Source organism: Triticum aestivum, chromosome 1A (assembly GCF_018294505.1).
Source record: "Triticum aestivum cultivar Chinese Spring chromosome 1A, IWGSC CS RefSeq v2.1, whole genome shotgun sequence".
Lineage (NCBI taxonomy): Eukaryota > Viridiplantae > Streptophyta > Magnoliopsida > Poales > Poaceae > Triticum > Triticum aestivum.
The window spans coordinates 409,530,334-409,548,282 of NC_057794.1; positions in this window are offsets into that span (position 1 = coordinate 409,530,334).

A 17,949-nucleotide genomic window follows, 5' to 3' on the forward strand; every position below is an offset into this window, starting at 1 on the left:
ATCAAATGTATTTCTCCAAGATCTTTCATTTCTTTTCATCGTCGGTGAAACCATTCTATTCGTCATTCCGGAGTGCCTCAATAATTCATGGTGGTGTTTCTCATCGTCATTCTTGGATTTTGAAGACCGAAGAAGAGTTTCTCTTAAATCTTGCTCCATTCTTGTTGTCACCCTCTCATAATTGTTTTCGGTTGTGGGAATTCTTTTCACCCATCCGGAGCAATTCAGGAGTCTTTTTAGTTTGATTCTCCGGAGCCCATCATCTCAGAATTATTCATTCCCAGCTTTCAGCTCTCTTTCTCTAAATCTTACCGGTGCATCATTCAATATTCTCTAATCAGTTCGTGATCTCTTCGTTCTCTTTTATCTAAATTCCCCTCAAGCATCTTCATTTGTTCTCTAATTCTTCCCGGTGCTTCTTTATTTTTCTTCTTCATTCATTTTCAATTCTTACGGTGGTTCATTCAAGATTCTTCTTACCTTGTTATCTTATCAATTCATTTGTTGTTTTCAATCCTACCAGTGGATTCGTCGAAGACCTTCCCAAGTTTGCGATATATCTCGCTTAATCCTTTCTACGAGAGTAAGTAATATGTATAATCCGTTGCTTGTCATCAATCTAAATTGGTGAAGGACACACATAACATAATTCTTATTCTTGTTCATCCAAGTGATTAATTCCTTATTCCGGAGTCTCATCAAATTCTTGGTTTCAATTGTTTCATCTTTCTTTTCCCAGAGTTCCAAGTTTTTTCTCAATTATTTCATTGCGAAGATCCATCTAATCATTACAAGGATTCACCTTGTGTTTTCAACGTCTTTTTCCTTTCGTTTGATCATTCTTTTGTCACCGAAGTCTTCATGGAGGTTCTACATGATGGTTCATCAAGGATTTAATTCTTTCTCCAAGTTTTTCATCGAGATTCTCTTCTAAGAAGCTCAAGCTTTCTTCTTCTTGCAATCTGGAGTGCATTTGTTCTCTCTTATCTTCTTGAGATGGTATTATGTCATTCTTGATAAGTTGAGTTCATGTTTCATGATTCACAGGTTGTTAAGAATGGGGTATTTTAAATCCATCAACCTCTTCGTTGGAGCTATCTTGGGTTATATTTCACCTAAAGCTTTCCCTAAGGATTGTTGCTATTTACGATGCTTATAAATGATCCAAGTTCTTCATTTATCCTCCCGGTGAGATAGCTTCTCGTCTATTTGTTCTTATCAATACAATTCTTTTTCCCGTGAGTGGCAGGTTGTCACCTCACAATTTTGAGATGTATTCCTTAAGACCATATCAAGATTATTCTTTTCGTTGTTGGTGTTCCAACAACTCCGGTCGACCCTTCTCCCAAGAATGCCTTCTCAAACTCTTTTGTGACATAAGTTGCCATTTTCTTCTCCATTCTTTTATTTAAATTATCTATATTCTATTCTTTTGTTCCGGAAGCTTTGTGATGTTGCTCTCTTCACTCATCGTCTCGGATTGTGAAGATCATATTCTTTCCTTGCTTATCCCATTTAACCGGAGTGTTGTGCCCTCTTTTCAAGTTCTTCCCATTCTGTCAAGTTTTGGGCTCCCTTCTCAACCGGAGTGCCGTGTGAAATCGTTCTTACCCTTTGTGCCATTCTTTCAATAATTCTGGAGGTAGTGTGTTGTTGATTTCATCAAGTATCCTCTCATCTTGTCAAGTTCTTGTTAATTCCTTCCATTTTCAGTCGGAGTGCTGTCCAAATTATATCATTCTTAATCCTTCTCTATCTTGACTTAACCGGAGTGGTTTCAATATATATCTTGCCCTTCAACCTCAAGGTTTTTTGCAATGTTCTTTGTCCCTCTTTTCTAACGGAGTGTTTTTGACTTTGTTCACCTTCGTTGTATTCTTTTCTCGAATTTGTTCAACCTCGCAAGGTTCTTTGGTTTCACTAGTTTGTCAAAGAAGCAACTTAGTTTTACCTCTTCTCTTTCTGTTTCGTTTTCTCTATGGTGCCATTCTAGATCTCGGGACGAGATCCTCTCGTAGTGGTGGAGAGTTGTGACGCCCCGAGACCGATGTGCCAAGTGTCCGCCAGTAATTCGCTGTTGTTGCCTTGTCATTTGCTTGCGTGTTGCATCTTATCATGTCATCATGTGCATTGCATCATCATGTTTTAAAACTTGCATTTGTCTGGGTTCTCCGAGTTCTCTCCGTTGTCTGTTCTGAGTCCAACCACACTTGCACGCGCCCGCGGCATGTCCGAAATATTATTTTATAAGTGGCCAGAAAATGTTCTCGGAACGGGATGAAAGTTGGCATGCGGTGTTTTTATGTTGTAGGTAGGCCGCCTGCCAAGTTTCATCGCGTTCGGAGTCCGTTTGACGCCCCAACGGAAAACTGTAGCGGCGGTATAGCCGGTCTAACGTAGGACGTTTTCGGTCTCCGGAAATCATGCCGGGCTGCTTCTCTCCCCTCTTCTCTCAGGCCAACCCGCTCTACACAATCCACCTAGGCCCATGCCTACCCCTATTTGCTCAGTGCATCGACCACTCGCCTCGTTGTCCGAAACTGTCCCGGACCCGACCTGAACAGTCGTGACCGATGGGTCCGGAACATCCCCAAACATCTACAAAACATCACCGTTTTCTTATTTGGACTCCCTACCTATTTTATTCTTGTCGGTCGGATTTCGATCCAATGATCTAAATCCCTCTCCTTTAATCCTTTTATTATATATATCAGACAAACCCTAAAAACTAGGTCGCTTGTCCCCCTCAGCCGCCACCCACTCCAAATTCCCCTCGGGATCCATCCCCTTGGTACCCGCCACATCTTCCTCGTATCTGCAGCGATCCAACCAGCAACCCCCACCTCTCCCTCTCAGATCGACCCCGCGCTCGATCCAGATTGGGTCGAGGCCTCTCCTCCTCCCTCGTCTCAGCAGGTGCCCGAGGCCTACCCTGCCCGCGCCGGCCCTCCTCTACTAGCAGCAACCAGGAGCTCAAGCTCCTTCTCCCACGCCCGATGGCCTCCGCCCGTGCCGGTGTTTGCTGCCGGTGACAGCAGCAACAACACCTGATCCCCTGCCTCTCTTTCTCATGTTTTTTCTCCTTCCTCCGCGTGCTCCTCTCTAAGACCCCGGTCTCTCTCGCAGGAACACCCGTGCCTCCAGATGATGCTCTAGAGCTCCGCCGGCCCTCAAGCTCGCTGCTTCCCCGCGCCACCATTCGGGTACTGCCGGAGATCGCCGCGCCCGTTCCCGACCTCCACGAACATCTCCAGCCTCCTCTACATCCGCATCGCGCCCGAGCCACTCGAAGCTCCAAGCTCCCCTGCCGGTGCATCCCTCCTCCATTCCAGCGCCGAGAATGGAACCACCGCCGTCAGATCCGTGCCCGCGCCTTGTTCCTGGTCGCCTCCACCTGGATCCGCCCCATCCTTTTCGCCGGGAGACGCCAGCGCCAGGTCCTCCGCTGCCTGCGTCCTCTGCTTCCAGGACAAGAGCAACGCGCCTCGTCCCGCCCGCGTTGACCTTTCCCCGAGCACCAAGGCGCAGCGTGCCCTGCCAGGCCGGCCTACTTCCCCTCCGAACTGGGCCTGTCCCATGAGTGAGGCCGCCCCCCGAGTGCCCTCCTATTTTTTATTTCTCTGTTGGGCCAGCCAGTTTTGGCCCAGATCATTTTTTCCTGCCTGCAATTTTAGCCTTTATTCCAGAGACGACTATTTTATAGAAATCCCCCTGTTGTTCATGCATATTTTATCTCTCAAACGGTGCATCATATTAAAACAAGTTATATATGAAACTTGCTTAGAATTTTGTCTAGATTCATAATTTCCAACTTTCATCTATGTTTGAAATGTTTAATATGCTGTTTGATTAAATTTGCTTAAATAACTTGCTAAAATGCTTTATTTCATAACTTAATAACCGTAGCTCCAAACCTAACAAACTTTATATGTAAATGGGGTAGAATTTTGCACAGTTTAACTTGGTGGCATCACTTTGCAAGTTTAACAACTACAAAATATGGTTTAGGGAAGAACAGTACCAAACCAAATATATGCATATGAGGGTTTTCCGGACTTGTTGTTTGTTGTTCCGGCCTCATTTAAACTTGCCTAGATAGGTAGTTTTCATTTACTTCACCCTCTTGCCATGTTTAACAACATTTAATATTGTTGGGTACATAAACAAGATCGAACTAAATAAATGAATGTGGTACTTCGTCAATATGCAACTCGTTGCATACTGAGCTCCACTTAATCTGTTCGACTGCTTGTGCACTTTGCCATGCCATGCCTCATTAAACCGGACATGCATCATACTTGTTTTGCGCATCATGCCATGTTTATGTGTTGGTTGATTACTATGTTGTGTGCTTCTTTCCGACGTTGCTTCTTCGGGTTGGGTCCAATAACGTTGCATTTGTGAGGATCCGTTCGACTATGTCCGTTTGTCTTCTTCATGGACTCGTTCTTCTTCCTTGTGGGATTTCAGGCAAGATGACCATACCCTCGAAATCACTTCTATCTTTGCTTGCTAGATGCTCGCTCTTTTGCTATGCCTATGTCCGATACCTACCACTTGATTATCATGCCTCCCATATTGTTGAACCAAGCCTCTAACCCACCTTGTCCTAGCAAACCGTTGTTTGGCTATGTTACTGCTTTGCTCAGCCCCTCTTATAGCGTTGTTAGTTGTAGGTGAAGATTGAAGTTTGTTCCCTGTTGGAACATGGAGATGTTGTTCCTTGTTGGAACATGTTTACTTGTTGGGATATCACAATATATCTTATTTAATTAATGCATCTATATACTTGGTAAAGGGTGGAAGGCTCGGCCTTATGCCTGTTGTTTTGTTCCACTCTTGCCGCCCTAGTTTCCGTCATATCGGTGTTATGTTCCCGGATTTTGCGTTCCTTACGCGGTTGGGTTATAATTTGAACCCCTTGACAGTTTGCTTTGAATATAACTCCTCCAGCAAGGCCCAACATTGGTTTTACCATTTGCCACCTAGCCTTTTCTTTCCCTTGGGTCGGCCAACCCAAGGGTCATCTTTATTAAAACCCCCGGGCCAGTGCTTGTCTAAGTGTTGGTCCAACCCAGAGCACCGTGCGGGGCCGTCCCTTGGAAACTTGGGTTACGTAGGCTCCCGTACGCTTAGCTTATCTGGTGTGCCCTGAGAACGAGATATGTGCAGCTCCTATCGGGATTGTCGACACAGCGGGTGGTCTTGCTGGACTTGTTTTACCATTGTCGAGGATGTCTTGTAACCGGGATTTCGAGTCTGGTCGGGTCTTCCCGCTAGAAGGAATATCCTTCGTTGACCGTGAGAACTTGTGATGGGCTAAGTTGGGACACCCCTACAGGATTTTGAACTTTCGAAAGCCGTGCCCACGGTTATGGGCAGATGGGAATTTGTTAATGTCCGGTTGTAGAAAACCTGAAGTTGACCTTAATTAAAATACATCAACCGCATGCGTAACCATGATGGTCTCTTCTCGGCGGAGTCCGGGAAGTGAACACGGTGTTGGAGTAATGCTTGACGTAGGTTGTTCTAGGATCACTTCTTGATCATAGTTGTTCGACTATGCTTTTGCCTTCTCTTCTCGCTCTCATTTGCGTATGTTTAGCCACCATATATGCTAGTCGCTTGCTGCAGCTCCACCTCATACCTTTACCTTACCTATAAGATTAAATAGTCTTGATCGCGAGAGTGTGAGATTGTTGAGTCCCCGTGACTCACAGATACTTTCAAAACTAGCTTGCAGGTGCCGTTGAATCGTGCAGATGACCCAACCAAGCTCAAGAGGAGCTCGATGAAGATCTTTTCCTTTGTGTTGTTTCGTTCTCGTTGATCAGTAGTGGAGCCTAGTTGGGGTCGATCAGGGATCTGTGTAGCATTTGGGGTAATCTTATTTTATTTTAGGTTCCATAGTCGGACCTTCATTGTATCTGATTGATGTAATTCTTTATTCATGTAATTGTGTGAAGTGGCGATTGTAAGCCAACTATGTATCTCTTTCCCTTATGTATTACATGGGTTGTGTAAAGATTACCTCACTTGCGACATTGTTTTCAATGCGGTTATGCCTATAAGTCGTGCTTCGACACGTGGGAGATATAGCCGCATCGAGGGCGTTACATGTAAGTCCTTAATCCTCATGCATTTTAACTACTACTTACTCTGACTTGTGCCTTGAACTGCATGGTTTGCAGCCAATGTCTATTACTCTTTTCAATTTTATACACAATTGTCTTAGCGTATCATTGCACCTTACAAGGTTTAAAAGAGAGGAGTGATGTTCCTTTGATCTTGACCCGTAATCTAGTTCCGTGCTGGACTTGCCCACACAACGTTACAATTGCCTGTTTGTCTGTTCTCAGTTGTTTTGTGATATGAATGATGTCATACTATGCTTACCATATTATAAACTTCGTCTCTTTATCCTTAGCCCTCAATACAATGTGAAGAAATAGACAATACATTAGCGATGGTACATGGTCATATGTTTGGAACCTGGTTTTATTATGTACTTTGCAATAAAATACAACTAATATTTTACATGGGTTCACCAGAATAAGTTCTGTATATAGACCAAAGCTATTTTGTTTGGTTTTGCTGCCTCCTTAATATCTTCTGTTCTAGTACTACTTATGTAAAACCTCAACTTTTCAGCGAGCTATGGAAAAATGGTGGAACCGCCACCTTTTGAAGGTGGCGAGGAAACTATAACCGCAATGTCAGCTCTTGCTGCAGTGGGTCAGTACCTGTCCACTAACAGTGCCAAAAGCACGTTCCTGCATAATACTGGGTTGGTTGTTAAGGCAATATCGTCCAAACTGCCTCATGATCAACATATGCAAGCTCAAAGCAATGTTGTATCTGCGCTCCAGACACAAGTCCATTCCCTAATAGAGACCCTTTCTGAAACAAGGAGAAACATTGCTCAATGTCGTCAAGATATGCATGGTTTTGAAACCAGACTATCAGACATTTGCTATGTTGTTCAGGAGCCTAGGGGAAATGAAGGCGAGGGTTATGGTGCTCCATTGGACAATACAACATGAAAACTTAACAGTCAGGTCAAATGAACTGAGCTTCTGAACTTCTGGTGGTGCATTTATCTGCTAGACTGTTAAGTTTTCTGCTAACCTTCCTTTTGTTATATAGTTGTAATTTGTTTTGGTGCAATACAAAATTTATTCTTAACGTGCAGCCACCGGCTGAAGAAAACAGCAAGCCATTTTTGTATAGTGTAGGGTGTTCCCTATATTTGCACTGGTGGCGATCTTTGATGCCGAGTGGATGTAATATGTGCAATCGCCTTAATAGCCTAGCGTTAGTTTCAGCCTTATCTATTTCCTAGTCTTCTTTTTCCCTGGTTTGCTAGTGGCCGCAACTACCATGGGCCATATACGGGTCGTAGGATCCATGGGTTTCCTACGGGCCGTCGATAAATGGGCCTGTAATCGGTGGGCCTCGGGCCGTCGGATAAATGGGTCTACATGGGCCTTAATCGGGCGTAATTGGTATTGGCCCAGCACGGTAACAGGTCGTTAACAGGCCGTAGGACAACAAAGGCTTAATTATGTCACAGGCATAATGGGTCGTTAATGGGCCAGAATATAGGACGGGCTGGAAACAGCGCAACGGGTTAACAGGCCAAAAACGGGCCGACTCTTGCCATGGGCCGAATTTGGCCCATTAGGGTAACAGGCCAGTAATGGTCCAACTCTTGCCATGGGCCAAATTTGGCCCATTAGGGGAACAGGCCAGTAACGGCCCGACTCTTGCTATGGGCCGAATTTGGCCCATTAGGGGAACAGGCGAGTAACGAGCCGAAAGTAATCGAGGGCCGAAAAGGAGCCGAAGAATGTATGGGCCGTCAATAGGCCGAAAGATAACACGGGCTGGAAACGGCCCATGTAAATCACAGGTCGTTAACGGGTATAAAGAAAATTACTGTTCATTATGGGCTAGAGTCACTGTGGGCCTATAAAGGGCCGAAAGATACGAAGGCCTCATATGGCCCGAAAGACGTCGTGGGCCATACATGGGCCGAAAGTGAAATGGGCTGGTGTTATATTCGACGGCCCACATGACGTTGTTGGGCCGATTTCCTTTAGGGCCTAATGGGACGTGAGTTAATGGGCCGTAAAATGGGATATTTGCGAAGAGACCGTTAATAGGCTTTTCATGGGCCAGCCCGTTAACTTTTGACCAAGTCAAACGGGTCGGCTTTGTAAGCTAAATGGGCCAGTGGTGGGCCGTGGCACGTGTCGACATATCATATGCGCCTATCTGACCCACTAACGAGCTGACACGTGTTTCAACTGGCCAATAAGAATTTTACACGTGGAAATTTCCCATTGGTCGGGACTGTTAACGGGTTATCGGATCCAAAATCGGACCCGATAGCTTAACGGCGTTCCGTTACGGTGGATGCCATGTGTCAGACACCCTTGACGAAAGCACTTCTGTGACACACGATTTATCGTCATGGAAGTGGACACTTCCGTGATGATAATTTTGGTAATGTCATGGAACACTTCTACGACAGCACAGGTATGACTATCTTGATTCTGTCATAAAATCGTCATGGATGTACATGCATGACAAAAAACGTGACCTACTGTGACAAACATGTATCATCACAGAAGTGTATTTTTTTGTAGTGTCAACATTGATCTCCTCGTCCTCGGGGCCCACCTCGATTCCCTCCACACCACCGTCGCCGCTTCCTTCAACCTCATCATCGGAGGAGAGCGTGATAACCTTGCCGCCCTCCACGCCGCCGTCCTCGCCCCCTTCGACCTCGTCATCGGTGGAGAGTGTGATAACCCCGCCACCCTTCGCGCCGGCAAAGATCGCCCGCTCCGCCTCCATGAGCTCCGGGTGCTGCCGGCGGAGCTCTTGCATGTAGGCCTCGTCGGCGGCCTCGGCCTCGAGGCGCTCCCATGCCTCACGGTCCTCGCGCACCATAGTCGAGCTCACCACCCTGGCTCCGGTGGAACGAGGTCGACCGGACGTGTGCTAAAGGGGAAATTGAGCCTAGCCGCCACTTCATGGTAGTGGACCTGCCAACGGTCGTACTCCATGGCCGCGAGCTCAGCCGTGTGGAAGCTACCGAGCCACCGGTGGGTGTGGGTCTCTCGATCTTTAATCTTGGCGACCCAAGTCCCCCACTGCCACTGCCGGGACCCGAGGTAGGACCTTGTCGGCTGCTGGGTCCGAGGGAGGACGGGGAAGTCCTCGAACCGGCGTAGGGGCGCGGCGGTTGGCGGATTGGGGGACCGATGACAGCGGATCGGGCCCGCGGAGGACGGCGGGGAAACCTCGGCGGCACCTCGCCAGCGTCAGGAGAAAAGGCAGCGATAAACCTCTCTTTGGGCATTGGCTCGTCGAGCTCCCCGACACATAGGCAGAGGTTGAGGATGGAGGCGCCGGCGATGGTGGCGACCTAGCAATGGTTTCGTGGGTTGTGTGTGTCTGTGTGAGCGGAGGTTTTGGGGTGTGTGTGTGTGTGGAGGGGGGCGGGGGGGGGGGCAAGGTTGTGTTTGAGGAAATACTGCGGCAACTAAAAATTTTACTAGGCGGGAGTAACAAGGCGGGGCTACTGAAAATTTGGATCAAGGGAGAGCCGATATTTTTGAGATTGCGATGGATGCAGAGGCGGGAGTAAAATGCCGGGGCTACTAAAAATTTGAATCAAGGGACTAAAGCAGAGCGGGAGTAACAGACATCGCACACGGTCCACACATACTAAACGTGTGATATCAAACATTAAAACCTTCCAGGCGGTAGATATTTTCAAGATTACGAGGCAGTAATATTTTCAAGATTGCGAGGGATGCAGAGGCGGGAGTATTTGGGGAGCGAGCTAGTGTGCTTGACACACTGGCTGTGGACTATAGCCGACACACCTTCTCGGGTAAGCCATAGGCATACAATACACCGACGGTTCTCCCAAGATATTTTGTACTACATCTCACACGGTTGGTGATAATAAATGGTGTGGGATCTACTTGATTTGAATTACATAATGGGGTCACAGCGGCAATGGATGTTGTCTAAATTGCTAGACCTTTTATCTGCAATGAACATGCAACTATATGTGTGTCCTAAAAGAATTGGAATTATTCAGGGTTCGTTTGGACATTTTATACATTAAAATGGTTTTCTAGCCATTTCAGGTGCACAATTCAAAATTAAACTACATGCACATGCTCTGGCGCATATAAATTGGTTGAAAGATCAAATCTGTGTCCTTGGGTGCATCCTTAGGTCCCATGCAAGAAATGAGAATGAATTTCAAACACTAGGGCACTATTGATTGCCGGCAAAATGTTTAGATGTCTGGTTTTTAAATTCTACTAAATCCAAAACTTGTCTGAAATTCATGAAACTTGGCATGGTATCATGGAGCAGCATCAACATGTTGTGGTAAAAAAAATTGTCCCATTTGAGGACATGTTTGGGTATAAGCTTCTCACAAACCAGAGCTTCTCACAACAAGCGTGATGGTTTCGGTATGGACCGTGCCACCTTTGGGGACGGAACGATATTCATTGCCTCTTATTGCTTTCCAAAAAATTCTAGTTTCAACATAGAACAATAGGGGTGTTGTGTTTAATCTTGGAATTTTTGGGGTTCGTTTGGCCTTTTTTATACATTAACTGGGTTTTCTAGGCATGTTATGTGCATAATTCAAATTTGAACTACAAGAACGTGCTCCTGTGCACCAAAGTTGGTTGCAAAATCACACGTGTCTCCTTGGGTGAATTTGTAGGTCCCATGCAAGAGATGGGAATGAAATTCAAACACCAGGGCACTATTGATTGCCGGCAAAATGTTGAGATGTCTTGTTTTTAAGTTCTAGTAAATCCAAAACTCGTCTGAAATTCATGAAACTTGGCATGCTATGACGGAGCAGCATCAACATGCCGTGCTAAAAAATTTGTCCAATTCGGGACAGGTTTTGGTATAAGCTTCTCACAAACCTGAGCTTCTCACAACAAGCATGATGGTTTTGATAGGGAATGTCCCACCTTTGGGGACGAAACGATATCCATTGCCTCTTATTGCTTTCGAAAATTTTCTCGTGTCAACATAGAACAACAGGAGTGTTGTGTCATTTTTGTGATATTTCGGGGTTCGTTTGGACATTTTTATGCATTAACTGAGTTTTCAATGCATTTATGTGCATAATTAAAATTTGAACTACATGCACATGCTCCAGTGCATATAAATTGGTTGAAAAATCGAATATGTGTCCTTGGGTGCATGCTTAGGTCCCATGCAAGAAATGGCAATGAATTTCAAACACCAGGGCACCATTGATTGTCGGCAAAACGTTGAGATACATGGTTATTAAATTCTAGTAAATCCAAAACTCGTCTGAAATTCATGAAACTTGGCATGGTATCCTGGAGCGGCATCAACATGTCGTGGTAAAAACAAATTGTCCCATTTGGGGCAGGTTTTGGTATAAGCTTCTCACAACAAGCATGATGGTTCCGATAGGGAACGTCCCACCTTTGGGGACGAAATGATATCCATTGCCTCTTATTGCTTTCAAATTTTTTCTCGTGTCAACATAGAAAAACATGAGTGTTGTGTCAATTTTTGTGATTTTTCGGGAATCATTTGGACATTTTTATGCATTAACCAAGTTTTCAATGCATTTATGTGCATAATTCAAATTTGAACTATATGCACATGCTCCAGTGCATATAAATTGGTTGAAAAATCAAATCTGTGTCCTTGGGTGCATGCTTAGGTCCCATGCAAGAAATGCGAATGGATTTCAAACACCAGGGCACCCTTGATTGCCGGCAAAACATTGAGATACTTGTTTTTAAATTCTAGTAAATCTAAAACACGTTTGAAATTCATGAAACTTGTCATGCTATCATGGAATGGCACCCGACATACTGTGGTACTTTTTGTGTCCATTTTGAGAGAAGGCGCACTCGAATAATGGCAGCCAACAAAGGCATTTTAAAAAATAGCTGCCACTTTAATATCTCAAACGTTTGTATAATTCAAACTGTGTGCGTTCTGTTAGCCATTCACATGACACCACGTGTCTTGGTTTGAATGCCTATAGGAGGTGCCGTGTGGAAAACTGCTTGACTGAACGGTAGGCGTGCGAGCGCAGTTTGGTGCGTAGGCTCACCGGGAAGCATACAAGCTGTTCAACGCAGGATCTGTGCATCTCTTCAATGCAAACGGTTCAGATTACGGTATGCAAATTAAAGCCAGACTTCGGCACTAAGCCAAGAGACACTACGATTTTTCAAAATATGCAGCTAAAAATCAATAGCACTATCTATTTTTTGCAACTAAAATTTAGTAATTAAGCATAGATTTCATTCATAGAGATTAGCAGTCGTTCTCACCGGGAAGCGAGACAGCCTTGGACCGCGGCCCGCCACGCTCCCACTGGTCTATATTAATGGCGCCGTCGAGCGGCCGCACCCCCCATCCTCACCACACACACAATCCTATCTATCCGCCCGCATCCTCGACGCCGCTTTGAGTCCTCAAAGCCGTCAGTGTATGAGGATGCCGCTGAAGCGCCCCACCGGAGGGAGTGGCGACGCCAGGGCTGCTGAAGCACCGGAGCACGACGTGAATATGGAGACATAGGTTTCTGTCGGAGTAATGGGCCATGGTTAGACTAACCCGAGCCCCAGAACCTTTCAAGACATTGGGGCAGGCCGTGCCCCTCAAGACCCCAGGACGAAGAGCCGCCTTCTGAGAAGTCGGCGGCAAGGCGACCGACTGCCCAGTCGCAGCCGAGTCCCGGGGACGACTTCAGGATAAGGTGACTCCTGACTGGCGACTTCCAGAGAAGCCGGCCTTGGGGACTCGGCCCACGACTCCAGCAAAACCCCATGTCCTCATCAAGAGGGACAGGACAGGGGAGTGGCTACAGTGAAGACTGCTCCTGTCCCTTTCCGAAGGCAAGCATGGTCAAAGTACGCCGTACCCGTGGAGATCTCCGTGCGGCGTGGCACTGTCGCCATGCTAGCCCTGACATCAGCACCGGTGGACCAAATCCTACACCCACGACGGCTTGTCTATATGACCTTTGGGCAGCGGGTCCCACCGGCCAGCGGGATCCTAGAAGACGGCAAGTGCGCCACAAGTCGGACCCGTCGGGAGTCGGCCCCCGAGAGTCGGCCGGCTCCTCCCCCGGGGCCCACGTGCCTTCAACCAGATGTGATGGAGAGTGGCAATAGTGATTGCCCGCCAGGCGGCGGGGCTGTTTCCACGACTCCATGACGAAGCTCGCGTCATTAGAAGCACGGCTATAGTAATCAGCAGCCGGCAAGACCCGCCCGCGGCGGACGCGGCCTGTCGGCTCCGTACCTAGCCAGTCGGCGGGCCCCAGCAGTCGGCGGAGAAGAAGGAGGCCGGAGGCACTGACGGCTGGGACCGCGTCCAACCGGATTACCATTGTACCCCTAGGGGGTAGGCCTATATAAACCCCAAGGGCACCCATGCAAAGGGTTGGAATACATTATCTCTAGACCAGATCATATAGGTGGGAGACAGCTAGCCTTGCCCTCTCCTACCTCCAGGAAAGAGCTCAAGGAGCAATCGTGTAAACGTTTTGCCATAGTGATCATGCAGAGACCCCGTAGAGCAGCAGTAGGGGTATTATATCCCCGGAGAGCCCTGAAGCTGGGTAAGATTCATCGAGGTGCATGTCTACGCCTCATCCCATTTCCAGGCACCGGCGACGTTCTACTCGCCCCCACCATGATAAGCCATCCTTTGGCATATGTCGCACCCAACCCCCGACATTTGGCGCCCACCATGGGGCTTGGTGCACCGTCGTCCTGAGACCTGCTCTAGACGGGAACCCTTTTTCTCCCTGGCGAGCGCTGCCAGCCAAGCACGCCAGATGGAGTCAGTGCTGACGCGCTGCGCGGCGTTGAGATCACCTGTGCAGCCAGCTGCCTGGCCGAACTTGTCGGCGAGGTTCGCCTCTCCGACGAACCTGCATCGAACGCAGGCACGGGCGGCTCCGAGAGCCTCCTCGCGGGCCTCCTTTATCAACTCCATGTCGCAGGCGAGCCTGCCGTGGACTTGGAGTCCGTAGGTTCCACCGACCCGATGCTGGTCGACTCCGACACCGCGTCGCTCGACGCGTTCCCCACTAATGTGGTGGTCTACGACGAGCCTCTCCCTCGTGCGGAGAGCGGCGGAAGCACCGTCACCGAGGTGCTCGTGATTAGTCATGACGAGCTCCCCGGCGGAGGAGCGCATGATCCGCTTGGCACGGCGCTACGAGACCTGACTGCGCCCATTCCGGAAGACGCTGACGCGGAGACGTTGGAGGCGCGCCGCCTTCAGCTCGGCGAAGGCGCGAAGAAGCTGGATAGCATGAGACGCTTGTCAGAAGCCTACCAGCGAGAGATGGATCGCGCTGTTGGCGGCTCGCCGGCCCCAGCGGGGCCCAGCCGCCTTGGTGCGGTCCAGCAGCGCGGCGTAGCCATCGCCAACCTGTTCGGGGCAAGCCGCCCTGTGTATGCTACCCCTGCAGAGAACATTCGAGCCGCCCAGGTGGCGGCAGACGAGCTGGACAATTTCGAGGGCGAAGAGCACCGCCTGATGATGGAGCGAGTCCAGCGGCTCCTCGACGCGGCTGCCGCGCAGAACGAGGCCGGCTGCTGCACGGAGGCGCCGCAGCGGCAAAACGACGACCTTCACCAAGACCAAGGCGCGATGTCTCGGACATCGACTGACGGCGCCCGAGGAAGAAGAGACAAGGATCCGGCTGTCAGCCACAGTCGGACTCACATTACCATAGAGCGCGACCGAGACGGCCGCCCGAGAGCAGTGGAACGACGGGACGACTGTCCGCCTCCTCCTCCTCGCAAGGAGAGGCGAGTCTCCCCGCCGCCTATTGATCATCTGACTCTTCGCGACCGCCTTGGCCGCCGAGAGGGAGTCGGGGAAAACGACGCCCGCCACCGGATCGACCGGCTTCACCGATCCCTAGCATTGGAAGAAAAAGAGGAGTTGGGTCCGCCTTGTTTCGGGCCCCGCATTCAAGACGAGCCCTTTGCCAAAGGGTTCACGCTCCCAAGAGACACACCTAAGTACACCGGCTCCGTGAAGCCGGAAGACTGGCTAGTCGACTACTCCACGGCTGTCAGTATAGCGAACGGCAACAAGCGTGTCGCCGTAAAATACGTTCCGCTCATGCTCCAGGGCACGGCCCGGACATGGCTGAACAACCTGATGCCCCGCAGCATCAACAGCTGGGTCGACTTCACCGAAGCATTCGTCCACAACTTCACCAGCACGTACAAGCGTCCTCCCAAGCCTCGTCAGCTCTCCTTGTGCTTGCAAGGTCCCGACGAGTCGACTCGCGACTACCTCACGCGTTGGGCCGAGCTACGGAACTCCTGCAAGGGCATGCACGAGGTGCAGGCTATAGAGTACTTCACCACCGGGTGCAGAGAAGGCACCCTCCTCAAGCACAAGCTCCTCTGTGACGAGCCAGAAACCCTCGACGAGCTGCTGATCATAGCAGACAAGTACACCACGGCTGACTCCTCCATGAAGGCGGAGATTCAAGTTAGCGCAACTGGCAAAGTGGCCCCTCAAGCTCCAAGAACTCCGGCAGGAGATGCCAGTCGGCAGCGACAGCAGAGCGACCACAAGCGCAAGGCCCCGCAACCGGCTTCCAGCAGCCGGCAGGTCACAACAGTTGAAGCCGAGCAGCCGGATGGGCAGCCTCCGTCCAAACGACAGAAAGGTGGCAAGCCCAACTGGTTGCCGGCCTTCTCCTACGAGTATACTCTGGATGGACCTTGCAAGTTCCATAGCGGCGCAAAGCCGTCGAATCACACCACTCGGAAGTGCCACTGGCTCACCAGGATCGCCAAGCGAGACGACCTCCTACCTCCCCCGCCTGCTGGGCAGCCGCCTCCGCCTCCGCCCCAGCAGCCGGCTGTCAGACCAGTCAGCGCAGTACAAGACGAATACCCCGAAGAGCACGGAGCCTACATGGTGTTTACCAGTATGGCTGACGATCGACGCAGCAGGCGGCTGCAGCGACAAGAGGTGAATGCAGTAGCATCAGAGACGCCAGAGTTCTTACACTGGTCCGAGAAGCCAATCGACTGGAGCAGGGCTGATCACCCAGAGGTGATGCCGAGTCCGGGCTCCTATGCCTTGGTCTTGGATGCCACCTTTTCCATGGATAGACGAGCCGTGCGTTTCTCGCGAGTTCTGATAGACGGAGGCAGCAGCATCAACATCCTATACAAAGACACCATGGAGAAATTAGGAATCAAGCAAAGACAGCTTCAGAACACCCGGACTGTGTTCCACGGCACTGTTCCCGGGCTTTCTTGCTCACCAATCGGCAAGATCCTGATAGACGTCCTCTTTGGAGACAGGGAGCACTTCCGCCGAGAGTCAGTTTGGTTTGAGGTGGTGGACCTCGAGAGCCCATACCATGCACTACTTGGCCGACCCGCCCTGGCCAAGTTCATGGCGGTCCCCCACTACGCCTACCTCAAAATGAAGATGCCCAGTTCTAGGGGAATTCTAACCATAGCCGGCGACTACCAGAAGTCGTCTGCCTGTGCGACTGAGAGCAGTCGGCTAGCCGAGTCCCTGGTGATCGCAGTCGAGAAGCGGCTTGTAACACCCTCGAGGCGACTATATCTCCCACGTGTCGAGGCACGACTTAGAGGCATAATCGCATTGAAGGCATATGTCGCAAGTTAGGCAATCTTCACAACATCCCATGTAATATGAATAATAAAGGGGAGATAACATAGTTGGCTTACACTCGCCACGTCAATCAAGTACATAAATAACATTACATCATCCAAACACTCATGGCCCGACTACGGCGCCAAAATAAAAGAGAACCCAACATGCGACAACGGTCCCAAACACCCCCAACTGGGCACCACTACTAATCATTGGGAAAGGGAACATAGTAACGTTGAGAGTCTTCGTCGAACTCCCACTTGAGCTCATACGTGTCTGCTGAAGCGGAATCATCAGGCCATGCATCTGGTGTAATAGTAATCTGTGAGCCACAGGGACTCAGCAATCTCGCACCCTCGCGATCAAGATTATTTAAGCTTATAGGTAATGCAAGGTAAAATATATGTGGAGCTGCAGCAAGCGACTAGCATATATGGTGGCTAACTTATTCGCAAAAGAGAGCGAGAAGAGGAGGCAAAGCGCGAGCGAGAAACTAGAGAATAGCCTGCGGAAACATAACTCCAACACCGTGTCCACTTCCCGGACTCCGCCGAGAAGAGGCCATCATGGTAACACACTCAGTTGATTCATTTTAATTAATTAAGGTTCAAGTTATCTACAACCGAACATTAACAAATTCCCATCTGCCCATAACCGCGGGCACGACTTTCGAAAGTTCAATCCCTGCAGGGGAGTCCCAACTTAGCCCATGACAAGGTCTCACGGTCAATGAAGGAATAGACCTCCTCCCAAGACGTTCCGATCAGACTCGGTATCTCGGTAATTCAAGACACTTCGACAGGTTAAAACAAGACTAGCAACACCGCCCGAATGTGCCAACAAATCCCAATAGGAGCTACACATATCTCGTTCTCAGGGCACACTCAGATGAGCCAGACGTCGGGTAGGCCAGCCCAGAGTTGCCCCTAGTAGCCCCGGACATCGCTCGATTGGACCAACACTCAGAGGAGCACTGGCCCGGGGGGGTTAAAATAAGATGACCCTTGAGTCTGCAGAACCCAAGGGAAAGAAAATGCTAGGTGGCGAATGGTAAAACCAATGTTGGGCATTGCTGGAAAAGCTTTAATCAAGGCGAACTATCAAGGGGTTCCAATTATAACCCAACCGCGTAAGGAACGCAAAATCCGGGAACATAACACCGAGATGACGGAAACTAGGGCGGCAAGAGTGGAACAAAACACTAGGCGAGAGGCCAAGCCTTCCACC